Below are 14440 nucleotides of genomic sequence, written 5' to 3' on the forward strand. Positions count from 1 at the left end.
ATTTGAAGCTTTCGTGACTGCAAGGATTCATATTCTTAGGTTTTTTCCGGTAAAGTCACATAGGTAAAAAATTAAAATTAATAAAAGTAAAATATAATAAAAATCACGACGTTTCGGAGGCAACACAAGCTTCCGTCTTCAGGTGGAACCGTCACAGCCCGACAGCTGTATCAAGTAAATGAGAGATTACAAGAGATACCACTCCGTGTATATATATAATGGTGGCCCATTCCTGGACCTTCCCCCCCTCAACTATTATATATACGGAGTGGTATCTCCTGTAATCTCTCATTTACTTGATACAGCTGTCGGGCTGTGACGGTTCCACCTGAAGACGGAAGCTTGTATTGCCTCCGAAATGTCGTGATTTTTATTTTATTTTACTTTTATTAATTTTAATTTTTTACCTACGTGACTTTACCGAAAAAACCTGAGAATAAGAAAGTTTGTTGTTGTTGTAACAATGTTAATACTTTCCAGTTTAGTTTGAAAGTTTACATGTAATAAATAGCTCTGTCCATCTCTGTCTGTCTGTCTGAAGGATGGGGTCACGGTAACTCGTGTTAAGATAACCCACAAAGTACATTGTGTTGCTATCGTGGACCTGCAGGAAATCGGCAAAAAATATTCACTCAGGTTTGCCCCAACACTTGCAGACACGGCACCAACCGATTAAAGGGCTATTTCCCACGACAAATAACATTTTGGAAAGAGCTGCAGAATCCACGCACATGCACGATGTCTGTCCTTGTTTGCCAGAACAGAGTGTCACTGCGTCGTTGAGACTTGTCCAGACGGCCCTTTTGAGATGTTCAACGTTATTCGATTCCGAGTCCCAGCCTTGGCAAATGATTACCCAACGTACATAATTATATAATCGGTCAAATAGGTCACAAATATAAAATTGAACACATTCAAACGTTAATTATTGTGATTGTTATTTAAGTACACGTATTATACTCGGTTTCCTTAAAATATAGACAACACATGTAATTACGTGACTCAATATATATATATTGTACGGTGATGGGAGAATTGCTTGACACGACAAAGTGTGCTCAGACAGCGCGAGCAAAATAAGCCAGACCTATGCATTCCTAACTCTTGTTGGATATGCCAAAAAATGTTTAAACACAGTTAATGACACAGCAGCAACGCGCACTAAGACCTCATTTAGCCTCAGCGAGCACCTAACAAGGCCGGCACAACACATGAGACCAGCACAATGTCCGGACACCGTTTGTCTCTCCCCACTGTCGACAAGGGGTAGTCACCTAGGCCTGAGTCAAGCAAGGTGAAATCTGGGACAGGTTCAATTACGATTGCGAATGATGTCATCCATGACCCAGACGTGAACCTAGGTCACCGAGCGCTATTCGCCACATGCATACAACAACAACAACCGCCATTCGCCACTAAGTGGCGGTGACGTCACCACGACGCTTGTGCCAGGCTATGTGCACCTTGAGGCCACGCGAAGTGTCGAACGCCCGCTGGCAGGAGGTCACGGGGCAGACCCAGGTGCCACAGGTCGGCTGACTGAAACGACTGGCTGATGCACCACCTGTGCCCCCGACTGTGGCAACTTGCTGTGCTTTAGCCACCCGGCGCTCCGCTCGTTGTTGTGAGCGTCGCTCCTCCGCCCTCTGTTGTTGTTGGAGGGCGACTGCCTCCAACTGCCCAGTAGCGTCCTTCACGAGCCTCCTCCACAGAGGCCGATCTTGACACCGCTGGTACCAGTCATCGGCAAGTCCACTCAGCTCCACATCCTCCTGTACCACATCACTCCACACACACAGACACACGCATGTGCAGGCACAAGACTCGTAGGCTGCAGTGCCGCGTGTTTTGGTGAATTTGCTTAACCAGGTGAGAGCCAAGGAGAAAGAGGATATACCTGGGTCACCATAATGACAAAAAACGTGTTGTTAGCGAGCCCCTATTAAAGCTGATCTCACGCATTAAGCGGGTGTAACCAGCATATTGGGAGCGGTTAGCGGGGCCGCGCTATGAACCCCAACTGCTTGGGTTCTCCCCTAGGTCGACTCAGCGGCAAAAAGAGTACCTGGTGCAGTGTGTAAACTTGTACACGCGGGTAACAAAGGCAGTCAGGTGTGGTGCTGGCCACCCACTTCGTGTGCCATTCCGCCTTCATAGGTGTTCGCTAACAGCACTTGCCCCAACAGTCTGTTAAGGATATATGGGGGATATTTTTAACCATCATCGGGTCTGTCCCATCCACCTTTGTTTCCAAATATGTGATGTGGAATACCTTATCTGGTGCAATTCTTATTGAAGGCAACTTTAACCTAGGGAAGGTCCAGACCAGGTTCATGTATAATTTACCACAAGTATTGTATAAATAGCACCTTCAATTATTGTGAAATATCAACCTGTAAAAAAACACACAGCGCATTTATAAATGTATAATTAATACGGCAAATACAAAGGCAGGTATGCATATTTATATTATTATATGACATAGTGTATGTTTTGTATAAGAGCTAAACAATAACATTATTTAAGATGTTGAAAATGTTTCGAAAACCACCCTTTGTAAAAGATACAACGAATCACATGGTGGATCATCTGAACTGAACCATGATTTTGGTCACGTATCAGTCATTTTCAATGAACACCCGTCACTTGATTCATGAGGAGAAATGTACGCAATACATTTGTAGAGACAGTGCGCAGACTAGCGGCCAGAAGTGGTAATTGCGGGTGTGAGAACTATGGGCAGAAAGAAAGACAGATACACGGGAGCGACCACAAGAGAGGGAATCCCAGAACCCGCTAGAGAGTTCTAGAAAGGGGGCGTGGCCAGGGCGGAGCCACGGCCACGGACGCACTTCCGCCAAAGGTTGATCAAGAATATAACAATAACACACAAGGGTATACAACTTCCCAGGGGTTAGGGGTCCTACACTGAGTCCCGCCACACTACCCTGCTCTGTCTGGTCCCAGCCCGGCTAGCTCCGGTCTCTCTCTCTCTCGTGTCGGATCGTGGACTCTGCCGACTCCACCGACCGGAGAGAGAAGCACCTCTACGGCTACCACCGGCTTCTCCCCAGACTCCCTATTCGATCCCTTTCTTTACCCCTGGTTCCCTCTTCACCCTGCTTACTCTACTCGTTCCCACAGTGACCCCGCTTTCGTCACGGGGTCTCCCTTAAGTACTCTAGGAGACGTGACGTCATCGCACTGAACGGCACACCTGACATCACGTTCTCGGTTGTCGTGGGGGTCGGAGTCCTGGTCGTGTTCGCTGTCGTCTTTGTCATCGCTTCGTCGTCGTAATCACTAGATAGTCATCCAGCTATCTAGTCAAGTCGGCGCCGTCGTAGCTAGACTGTCAGCGTTATATTCTGTACTACCGGGTCGTAAGTCGTGTGAGTGTAAAGAAATAAAAGGAGAAGCTTCTGCGGTGTAGGTCTCCAGAGTCGTTACATGACACATTTACTCTGTGCGGTCAGCAAAGTAATGAAATATAAGGGACGAAACAGGTAGACGTCTCCACAAAACTGGCTGTCGCCTGATGAAACTGGTTGTAATTACTGGCGAAACGTCGTACTCAGATTGTAAATGTTGTGGCTTGGCTCTCCAACACACCGGTGTGCTGTAGAGCCAAGTCATGTTCTGTTCACGTGACAACCCTTACTAGTTGGCTGTGTCGGTTGGTGGCGGGTTTTAACGACACATTTATATATTTACGCAACCTAACCCAAAAACCTCTATTATGGATGATATTGGTTGCGAAAGCCTACGTGTTAAACCGAAATACGTAAATAAATAAGTAAAGACGTGTGACTGTGTGAGAAGTTAACATTGGATTTCCTCGTGAAAATGTGGACCCTGCTACATGGAAACGTGTAAATTTCATAATTGCTTCAGGACCATCAATGGAAATAATCACCGTCCAAAGTTCATGGGACTTTGATTTAAGGAAAAGCATCAAACTTTGCATTTATAATTATTTCTATCAAAGCTTTTTTCGGTTGCAGACAGGGTAATTGGTTTAACTTATTAAGCAGTGCTTGGCCAGATTTGCGTGAGTGCTGTTCACATGGCGTGAGAGAATGTGAACCTGGCTGAACCTGCGTTTCGGCACATCTGGAACGACCCAATCAATGTTCTCCAAACGAATCGGAAAGGAGGTCAAGTTCGCATGAAGTTTCACTTCGTAAAAAAAAACCGAAGCAAACAGAGACATGTTACAACTTTTATTTTTTAATTTGCACGTGAACTTGTGACACTTGCAACATCCGCGCGATGAAAACTCCACGGCATCATTTGTCGAGCCGTACAGAGTCTCACGGTGACACTGCTCAGAACCAGGGCAGCTGATGGGGTTGGGTGAGCCAGAGTACCAATGTTATTCTTGTGTCACAGCCCTGATTACACCGGTTCTCGTTTGTAATGACTTTGATGGTCTCAGCACAATCGCCAATTGCTGCACAAAAGCAAACGTTATACGCATTCGGTTTTATATCAAATTCGGTCAAGCTTGACTCCCCGGGGCGATTGGACAGGCGGTTATTGAGTTCAGTGCGTAGATTTTCGCTGCCACTTGAAACCCAGGTGTGGTTTTCTGGGTCAGGTCACGTGTTGGGCATTTCTTCTCAAGATGTTGCCACACACAGCTTGCGCGCATCTTCAGGAGTTGTAGTGCATGACAGAAGTTAGAGAGAAGATAGGCCCAGCGAATGACAGAAGATCGGCCCAACACATGACGGAAGATTGGCCTGGCACATGACAGAAGATCGGCCCAACACATGGCCTAGCCAGGAAGACCACACTTTTAGCCATCGAGTTTACCAAGGACTAATCTGTGCAGTGCTGTTTAAGGTTGTGTGAGAGGGACCTTTAAAGTATGCAAAGAGAATGCCTTCATATGACATTACTGCTGCGGTGAATAAATGTAGTGTGTTTACCAGTGACTAAATGAATGCATAAAAGCTATCTTATAAATGTTTGTAGGGTTGGGAGTTGCATTTAATTGTATCTATATCAGATTTGAGATATTGCCGAGTAAAATAATAAGATAATGAACAAATCCCTTACTTGCATGACTGATAAGAGCAGTCCAGTTAGTAAGATGGAACCTGGAAGGATAATGGGCAGGGGCTGGAATCACTTTTTAAGATTGATTCTAAATCCTATGCACAGCTCTTTTATCTTAATTGGTTCCAGGTTAGGGGAAGAAATGCTACATTTGTTTTACTTAGCAGCAAATTTCTAATTAAGATGTAATTTGCGTAAAAGGCAAAAACACAAATCAAACAGAAACTATCTGGTGCCCTGGGAGTACATTTTAAGCTGTTGGTGCTGAATATAGCTCAGCTAATGGAACAGTGAAAGGGCAAATTGTGGCTCTACTCAAGTGAGAAATACGGCGGCATATTTTTCCCAAGAAGGCCCTATTACAAGAGTGGAAATTCCACATTCCTGTGGCAGAAGTCAGTTATTCCATATAAGATGACTTACATTGAACTTCTCACGAGGTTATGTATTGACCTGAAAGGCATGGCAGGCTGGGTGGATTCCCAAAACAGGATTTGAATGTGAAAACTATGGTACCACTTTAACCACATGATAGAACACAATAGGGCTCGCAAGTTTAAGGTCCGAAGTTAAAATCCTAACCAGGGTTAAACTCTGCCTCATCATCACCATCTCTCTCGAGGGTCAGTAAAACGAGCACAACATGGTAAGGCTTCACCACTTGATGGGTAGCCAGCATAAGTTATTGTGTTACAATGAGACTGATACCCATCATCGTCAGCCACACTCTGTCCTCTGCTGGATGAAGGTCTATTTATGCATTCAGCATCCCACGTGATCGTGCACCTCCGATTACTTGACACGGTTGGCTACTTACGATGCAAAAGACTTTTCGATTTAAAGCTTTCGTGACTGCAGGGATTCATCTTCTTGGTTCTTTCGGTAAAGTCACGTAGAAGGGAAATAATAAAATAATATTGTTATTAATTAAATATTTTTTTTCCCTTCTACGTGACTTTACCGAAAGAACCAAGAAGATGCTAAAGACGTTCAACGCACATGCATACATACGTCCCGTCATAACACAATACATTTTTCTGTTGCGCATGGGCTGATCTCATCGCTCCATATCGACGGTGATCGCCCGTCTAGGGAGTGACCGCTACTTTGGCTGTCATTCCGTCGCGAGTCACGTCGATTGGCCATCATCCCTTCCTGTCCAAGCACAATTAATTTGCTTAACAGTCAACGTGATGTCTCTCATTTGTGTATGTTCTCTGGTGCATTTGTTCCTCTCTCTGCCCCAGTGTAAATGCCCATCACGCATCTCTGCGTGCTTCCTTTGCGCGCTGCAGTATTCATAAGAACGAGCGATCTCCACCATTGGCTCTTGACTGCCAGTTCTGGAGATTTTCACTGGCCAGTAATCATTTGTGCATGGATACACTTACACTTTGCTATGCTGAAAATCGATGCCAGACCTTCGAGTCTTGACACACAAGTTGCATCTTATCACTCGGCATGCCTGAGTCTGACACTTCATGACCAATGTCTTTACATCTGGTCTCCAATTAGTAACTTGAAGACAGGAGCTCTGGGCTATGCTTTAAGTTGTTTGAAGCAGAGTCTCCGTCATCTCAAAAATGGCAATGGACAAGCCGGCTTGACAGATTCAACGGCATTATTAAATGCATCTGTAAAACTGTACAAATAGCTCACCCATGATACCCTCCTGGAAAGGCAGCGTGAGAATTCATGTGAGCTTGTCACCCTAGCCATGTTTTTTTTTTATTTATTCCGCATGCACACGTATAAAGTCGGCGAGGGTCTCTCAGCTGCTATCTTTTCTGGGGGAAAGGCACCCATGCCTGGATATTTTAAAGAATCCTTTGGGGTCCCCGCAAACAAATTCTCGAGCCGCACGCAGTGAGAGAGACAGAGAAAGCTTGGGGGTAGAAAAAAGAGAATTGAGAAAATAAAAATACATCAGATTGCATTAGAGACAGAGAGGCATTAAGTCACACCAGTTTTGCAAATTTGGAGGGCAGCTTGAGAGAGCATGCGGTTTTTGTTAAAGCAAAACGAGATGATGTACGTCGTCAAACAACTTGGTAGAAATGGGTCTCTGCTCTCATAATCAGGGCCTGGCCCATCATCCCTTTGGAGTTCATAAAATAAGTATTTTTTTTGTCAAAGGTGGTTGTTTTATGGATGCACTGGACCCTTCAATTGAAATATGTAATTACAGCACTGAATACAAGCCAACCAAAAAAACGCGTGCCACCCAAACCAACTCAATAAACATCTACGGCTAACAGTAATACGCACAATGATTCCACTGCTGGCACGATGTTGTGGCTGATTTGTCTCGTGCCTAATATTAATATTTGTGTTGGGTTACTGGCAATCTTAGCAGTCAGTGAGTTCATTATTGGGTCAGTTTGCGTGGATATAACTGTTTTATTCAAATATCTGTACATTTCGACAGGAAATTACAAAAGTGCTGCAATGTTGATATTACGAACACTGTGACATTACTTTCATCAGTTCACTGTTATGCCACTTTCACAGCTGAGTTCCTGATGTAAAAACATTGCCTTACAATAAATAAATAGCTAAATTTTGTTTCATTACATCGACGGACATGATTCATTGCGGTCATTGTGAGTGCAGGAATTAATGTAATAGATGAACTATTACATGCCAAGTCATCATCTTCATCCAACTCTACTGGTCTCATTCATAATAACCTAGGAATCGTTAAGACAACACTGAAATCAAGCAAATAGATGTGCATTGTCTGGCATTATTGTCTTAATTAAACAAACATTTGTTTTCACAGCTCGCCATACATGCTTGCTTACTGATAGCCAGCACAAATCATTGGACACTCACCAATGACCTTGATAGCAGTGGGCTGTTCAGTTCAACTTTTGTAATTATTTACGGAGGAACCTGCGGCTCAAGTGCTTATAAAATGCGAAGTAAAAGTGCAACCATACAATGAATTACTCTGCCGCGCATCTTATATTCCGGAGAAAACGGTAATATATGTCTTATTGGTTCCTTCGGTAAAGTCACGTAGAAGGGAAATAATAAAATAATAAAAATAAAACATAATAAAATAATGTAATATAATAATTATATGTATTATGGAAATAATAATAAAATTAAGCAGAATAAAATAATATAATATATTATTTATTTTTATTATATTATTTTATTATGTTGTATTGTTATTATTTTATTATTTCCCTTCTACGTGACTTTACCGAAAGAACCAAGAAGATGAATCCCTGCAGTCACGAAAGCTTTAAATGGTAATATATGTATTGCTGTTTTCATGTTGATTCTCCTTGTCTCATCAGATGACTCAAATCAGGTTTCAAGTTTAATGCTTTAATTTTATTTTCAACCAGGTGTTGTAACCTTTTACGAGACTGAATTACGCAAATGGAACCGTTGAGAAGTAAATTATGGTAATGTCAAGTAAAGGTGCAGCCCTGCAAGTGCTTGCTCACATTACTGCTGGTGGAAGAGCCTCCAGTAGAGGGAGCTCCAGGAAACCCCTTTTGATGGTATTTTACTCACTCTTTCACTCGGGCTCGATGATTTATCGACCTCACCACACGCAGCCTGCCGATAGACTAACTTGGCAATCATTGCGAGGTGGAACCGGCGACCTCTGGGTTGCAAGTCCAGGTTCCTAACCATTGATAACTATTACCCTTAATGAATTCCATATCACTGCCATGTATCCACTGTTGAACAGCGTGAGACTACACTAAACCACATATTAGCTGCTGATCAACTCTCTGTGGTATACAGGTAGTCCTTTACTTACGATGGAGATGCGTTACCACGACCCCATCATCGTAAGTCAAAAATATCGTAAGTCGAAGACGGCCTAGCCTACCCAGGAGTCTTAAAGAATGGTGATAATTTAGCAAAACAAAGCAATTTACAGTACCGTACTGTATAAACTATATACTGTATGTATTTATTAATTACAATACTGTATTGCACAGTCAACTCTTAAGTTAAAAACAAGGTAAATTCTTAGCCTACCTATATGAACTGCAATTTAATTGAACGTTTTTTCAGGAAACTATCCTATCTGCATCACACAAGGCGGGAGATGCGTACATCCCAGCAGCGTCCCAACGTACAATATCGTACCTCGTACGCTGCTGCGTTTGCTGCCGCGCGAAATTTTAAATATTTTACAATTTTGTCGTATCACTATCGCCATCGTAAGATCGAAATATGGTAAGTCGGACCGTCGTAACTCGGGGACTACCTGTACTCGTTCGCTCTATGGAGCTGGTTGGCCAGAGACGGAGGGATTCAAAGAAACTTTCACCATTGTTCCAACTAGGACAGAGGCGTGTATCGTACGTTCGTTAATGTGCTGTTTAAAATAAACATCTGGAACATAATGTGGAGCAGTTTCTTTTCATCTTCTGCTTCATATGGCTCATCAGATGGTGTAGATCATGAACGTTTGAATGTCAATGAATTATATCAAATGAGGGAACAATTAAGTAGTTACGAATAGATTTGCTAATTCAAAAAAAAACTACTAAAGTAAGCACAGAATAAATAAATAAAAGTCCAGTAAGTGTTCTGACAAAATTTAAACCAAATTTTCGGCTATAATTTGGCAACATTTGCTTTAAGCAACATTTTGGTTTATGTCGAAAACGCGCATTTATCAACCTTTTTTTCAGCTGGCTTCGTGTCAAAAATACCAATGGAATAATATCCAACAAAAAAAGCAAGCAACATGTGAAAATCATTATTCTATCCGTACTCTTTCTCGTAAGCAACACATTTACACGGAGTAAATGGTAAAAAGTGTAGCCCTGTAATTTCTTTCTCACGCCACTGCCGGCAGATCAGCATCGACAAGAGGGAGATCTTAAAAAGCCACAATCGAGGAGATTTGGCATTACTCTCCCACACTGGCTTGACATAAACCCACGGCACGCGACCTACCAATTGAATAACCGTGATATAACCACGGATACTGCTGGGCGGATCGAGGCAGAGTCGTTTAACAAACTTGTCCCATTGTTTCAACTGTCACGCCAGCAGATTGATCTGGAGACCTCTGCATTGTACTGCTGCGCAGCAGCAACACCAACAGTACTCTCGTGTTACGTTTTTATTCTGCGCAAATATTTTGTTGGGTATTTTCTTTTAACCCCCCCCCCCCGCAAGTATGGTTTAGGGAATTAAAAAAATGGGTAATTGCAGTAATTGCAACTGTGCTTTTTGTGGTGAGATTTCTTCAAACAGTGTATTGGAATGTTGATTTTGGTAGCCTAGTGACTGTCACCCAATAAGACACAAGCATGTGATCCTTAGCCAGTTGTCAAATTGCACCCCCTTAAGGAATGACATTTGGCTTTTTAAAACACCACAGGTCGAATTTTCAAATACTCCCCATACCTTCAGTGAGAATGTTTGCACCTTTGGTGATACCTCGGATGAATTCATGAATAACATAAATCTCGCTAGATCAGTCGTGACTCCACGTGACATTGAGGAATACTGTTGAACGTGATTCGGACTAAACTATAAACATCTTTAGCTTTTATGGTCCCAACGTGAGTGGCTTGCTATCAAAAGGTTGGGAGTTCAAATCCTGGTTGGGGGATGGCTCAGCCCGTCATCCCTCTAGGATTGATAAAATAGGTACCACTCTCACTGGTACCTATTTGGATAAACTCGCTCCCATCATAGGAAGGTGGAATTTCCACCATTGGCTTGGGGCTGTTTAAAAGGAGGCGAGCACCAGCTAAAGGCTCACCTGAGCAGGTAATAACTTCGACTTTTTTTTCCATTTGTTTTCGTGGGACATCAATGACCGATACAATTTTTAAAGACTGAACCTCTCCTTTAGGAATGCGAAGGCCAGTCTCTCTGGCTTGGGGATACCAGTTGAGAAGGGCATCACTCCACCTCTGATTGCGCAGGGAAATGCAGTATTCCCCTTTGATTTCTTAAATGTTGATTTTTTATGGATAGTTACTCCCATATCTATGCCCCCCCCAACCCCCTATTGGACATTTGTGAAATACAGGGCGCTTCAAAAAAATGGGACTATCGTTTTAATAGAAAATAACGGATAATACACTGCAACATGATAACAAATATATGTTAATAGCTTCAAAAAGTCAAAGCGTCTCCACTTGTTCGCCATCATCGTCGACACGTGCCTGGAATCTTCTCCAGGTGGTCTCCAGAGCCCGGAGGAACATGTCTTGTGATTTTGTTGCAAATTCTCAGAAGTGTCAACATGTTTTTGAAGCACACTGCAGAGCTCCATAGGTTATCAGATCCCTCTAGTCTAAATTCCGATTTTGATCTAGATTTTACATCTATATATATTAATACAATTTTTTACATATATATTATTATAACTGTTGATAATAAGCAACATTAAATTTCGATTTAAAGCTTTCGTGACTGCAGGGATTCATTTTATTGGTTCTTTCGGTAAAGTAACGTAGAATGGAAATAATAAAATAATAAAAATAAAACATAATAAAATAATATAATATCATAATATAATATTATATTTTCTGTTTTATTTTTTTATTTTATTATTTCCATTCTACGTGACTACTTTACTGAAAGAACCAAGAAGATGAATAAGCAACATGTCAAAACGCACCTCCGATTAGAACGGTTGACAATGTACGGTGCAAACGAAGTTCAACATACATTAACAGGCACGGACAATCCGCTGCTGCATGAAGGTTTCCAAATCCCTGACTATCCCTCACAGTCTTGCGATGACATAACCCATCCCGCTCCTCCTGCACTTGAGCTAATCGAAATCGAACCGACGGTAGTCGAGATGGGCTTGTTCCCTCATTTTTGCGGCCATTCCATGAGCTGTCTCGCATCCATGGGCCATTTCTCTCCCAGAGACATGTCCTGCAAGGGCCGACGCACCTTTGTGAACAGTAACAAGTATAACCCGTAAAAACAAAGTTTTTTCACTATAAATCCTTAATATGCGTGGCATCGGGGCGGCTAGAGTCCTCTCGTCCTCTGACTTGAGATGGCTGCCACCTATGGGTCAGATGATTGCATTGCACCATTAAGCAATTTGCAATTAAATATAATATTTTAGTCCTAAAAAGTGTAAAAATTTGGAAAAAAAAATTCCCGAACATTAATTGTCACGCACAACGAGTCTGTGTGGAAAATGTCAGCTCGATTGGATCACGGGAAATGGGTTAAAAACGACCGAAAGATTTGCACGGTCGTAAGCAAGCAAGCGAACTTAATATAAAGGATTTAAAAATACGGCACACCAAGAATTGACATTTGCTCTCTGATCCATTTTCTTCCTCTTTTCCACCTTGAAGTCTATTTCACAGCGTACATCTTCCCCACGCTCATTTGTGCAGTCCATATTTTCGATCCGTAGCGGGCAATGTGCACTGATTGAAGCCTTCCTTTTTAGGCACTCTGGTATGCTGCTATTCACTATAAAATTTCATTTTCCCAAGGCATTCCAAACTGCTCTCCGTCCCCTCTTTATTGCATATTTGAAGCACATTTAGAGCAGCACATGAATCACGAGCACTGCCATTATATTCGTAAATATGCCGTTGTATACTTTACACAGCAGCATACCATCTATGAAAGCTGTGGAATATTTAATGACACGTATAAACACAATTCTCAGTTTGAACATATTTGCTGATAGGGGCAAGCACTGTTGGTGAGGATCTATTGCCACTGGCACAGCACACGAAGGGGTGGTGTGGCTCAGAATCCACACTTGCCTGGCTGTCTTGGTGTCAGGCTCAGTTGACGTGGAACACATCACATGAGATACTAATTTTAGGTTGAGTCAACCTAGGGAAGGTCCAGGCCAATTGCGTGCATGGCCTGAGATGGTGCGAATGTAATGTTCGTGTGTGTGTGTGTATTGTTTATCTCCATATATATAAAAGGCAAAGTTGTGAATATGTGTGTCTGTTCAAAATGTTTAGCGTACTTCCCGACATGCAACAAACTGGAAATTTGCCATGTGGGTACTTTCCAGAATGTACATCATGCAAAAATTATAAAAATACATTTTTGTATATTTTTTTTTGGGGGGGGGAGCTCAATAATGCGTATATTTTTTGCACAACAAGTGAGCTGTGACGTCAAATCTGTCATGTGACCCGCGCATGTGGAAGCGTAACGTATTGTAGTGTAGCGGTTGGCGCTACGCCGCGCTACGAACCCGGCGATCCGAGTTCGATTCCCGCTCACGGCCACCACCGCTGACGAATATTTGAACCGGTCCTGGGCCTCCCCTAGGTCCACTCAGTCTCAAACAATTAACTGGTGTGGTGTGTGAACATCGCCATTGGGGAGACAAAGGCGGCCGGGCGTGGTGAATGAAGTCCCGGGGGTAGTAAAGCTCGTATTGTATGTATGTTGAACTTCTTTCGCACCGTATTGTTTGTGGGGAGAGGGCAGTGTGGCGGTTTGCGCGCCGCGCTACAAATCCGGCAACCCGTTTTCGATTGGCGGTCACAGCCAACAGCAGTGAAGAATATCTAAACCGGTCCTGGGACTCCCCTAGGTCAACTCAGCCTCAAATGAGTACGTGGTGTGGTGTGTAAACATCGTCACCCCCTCCTGTACCATGCCACCTTCATAGGTGTTCGCTAACAGCACCTGCTCCTACAGTCTGTCAAGGCTATATCCGGGGGATTTTTGTATATTGTTCATGGTTCATCGAACCATTGATACAATAAGGATCCACCTGTAGCCCATCGACAGACTGGTCAGTAAAGTGCTGTTAGCCGAGCCCCTATGAAGTCCGGGTGGTGCTGTCCACACCACCCCTTCGTGTGCAATGACGACACCCTTCATAGGTGCTCATTGGCCCACCAGGATGTCCATGTTGTACGGGCGATCCTCGTACTTTTTTGTTCATGGTCCCCACCATGTGAATGTGGAGTTTTACCACAGGGTCAAGGCCACCTAGGGAGATGAGCATTAACCAGCATTCACTTCAGCCCAGAGACACTGACGATCTGTTATATTGTCACATTGTAAACGTACAGTCATTGTATATCACTCTTTCTCGGCGCCTTAAACGCTTTCATGAAGGCTCTTACACTGTATATGCATATCTAATCCCATGTGTAGAAATCATACTGAATTGTATGCGGTTATTCCTAACACTGTCTACTTTACGTTGACAAGATATGTACACACAGTACTGTAGAAATGCATTTTGCATCTTGAATATATCTTGCCCGCGTTCGAGAATTCGCAAAAAAGGATGTCACCCCTGCTCTGCGAATGTAATTTAAACAAGCCTGCATTATCTTGGTTATGAATTCCTGCGCTTGAACACGTGTGTTTGTTAAACAACCGCCACTCCCGACGTGGATGAGATGAGGGCATC

Source organism: Lampetra planeri, chromosome 26 (assembly GCF_965212315.1).
Source record: "Lampetra planeri chromosome 26, kcLamPlan1.2.h2, whole genome shotgun sequence".
NCBI lineage: Eukaryota > Metazoa > Chordata > Hyperoartia > Petromyzontiformes > Petromyzontidae > Lampetra > Lampetra planeri.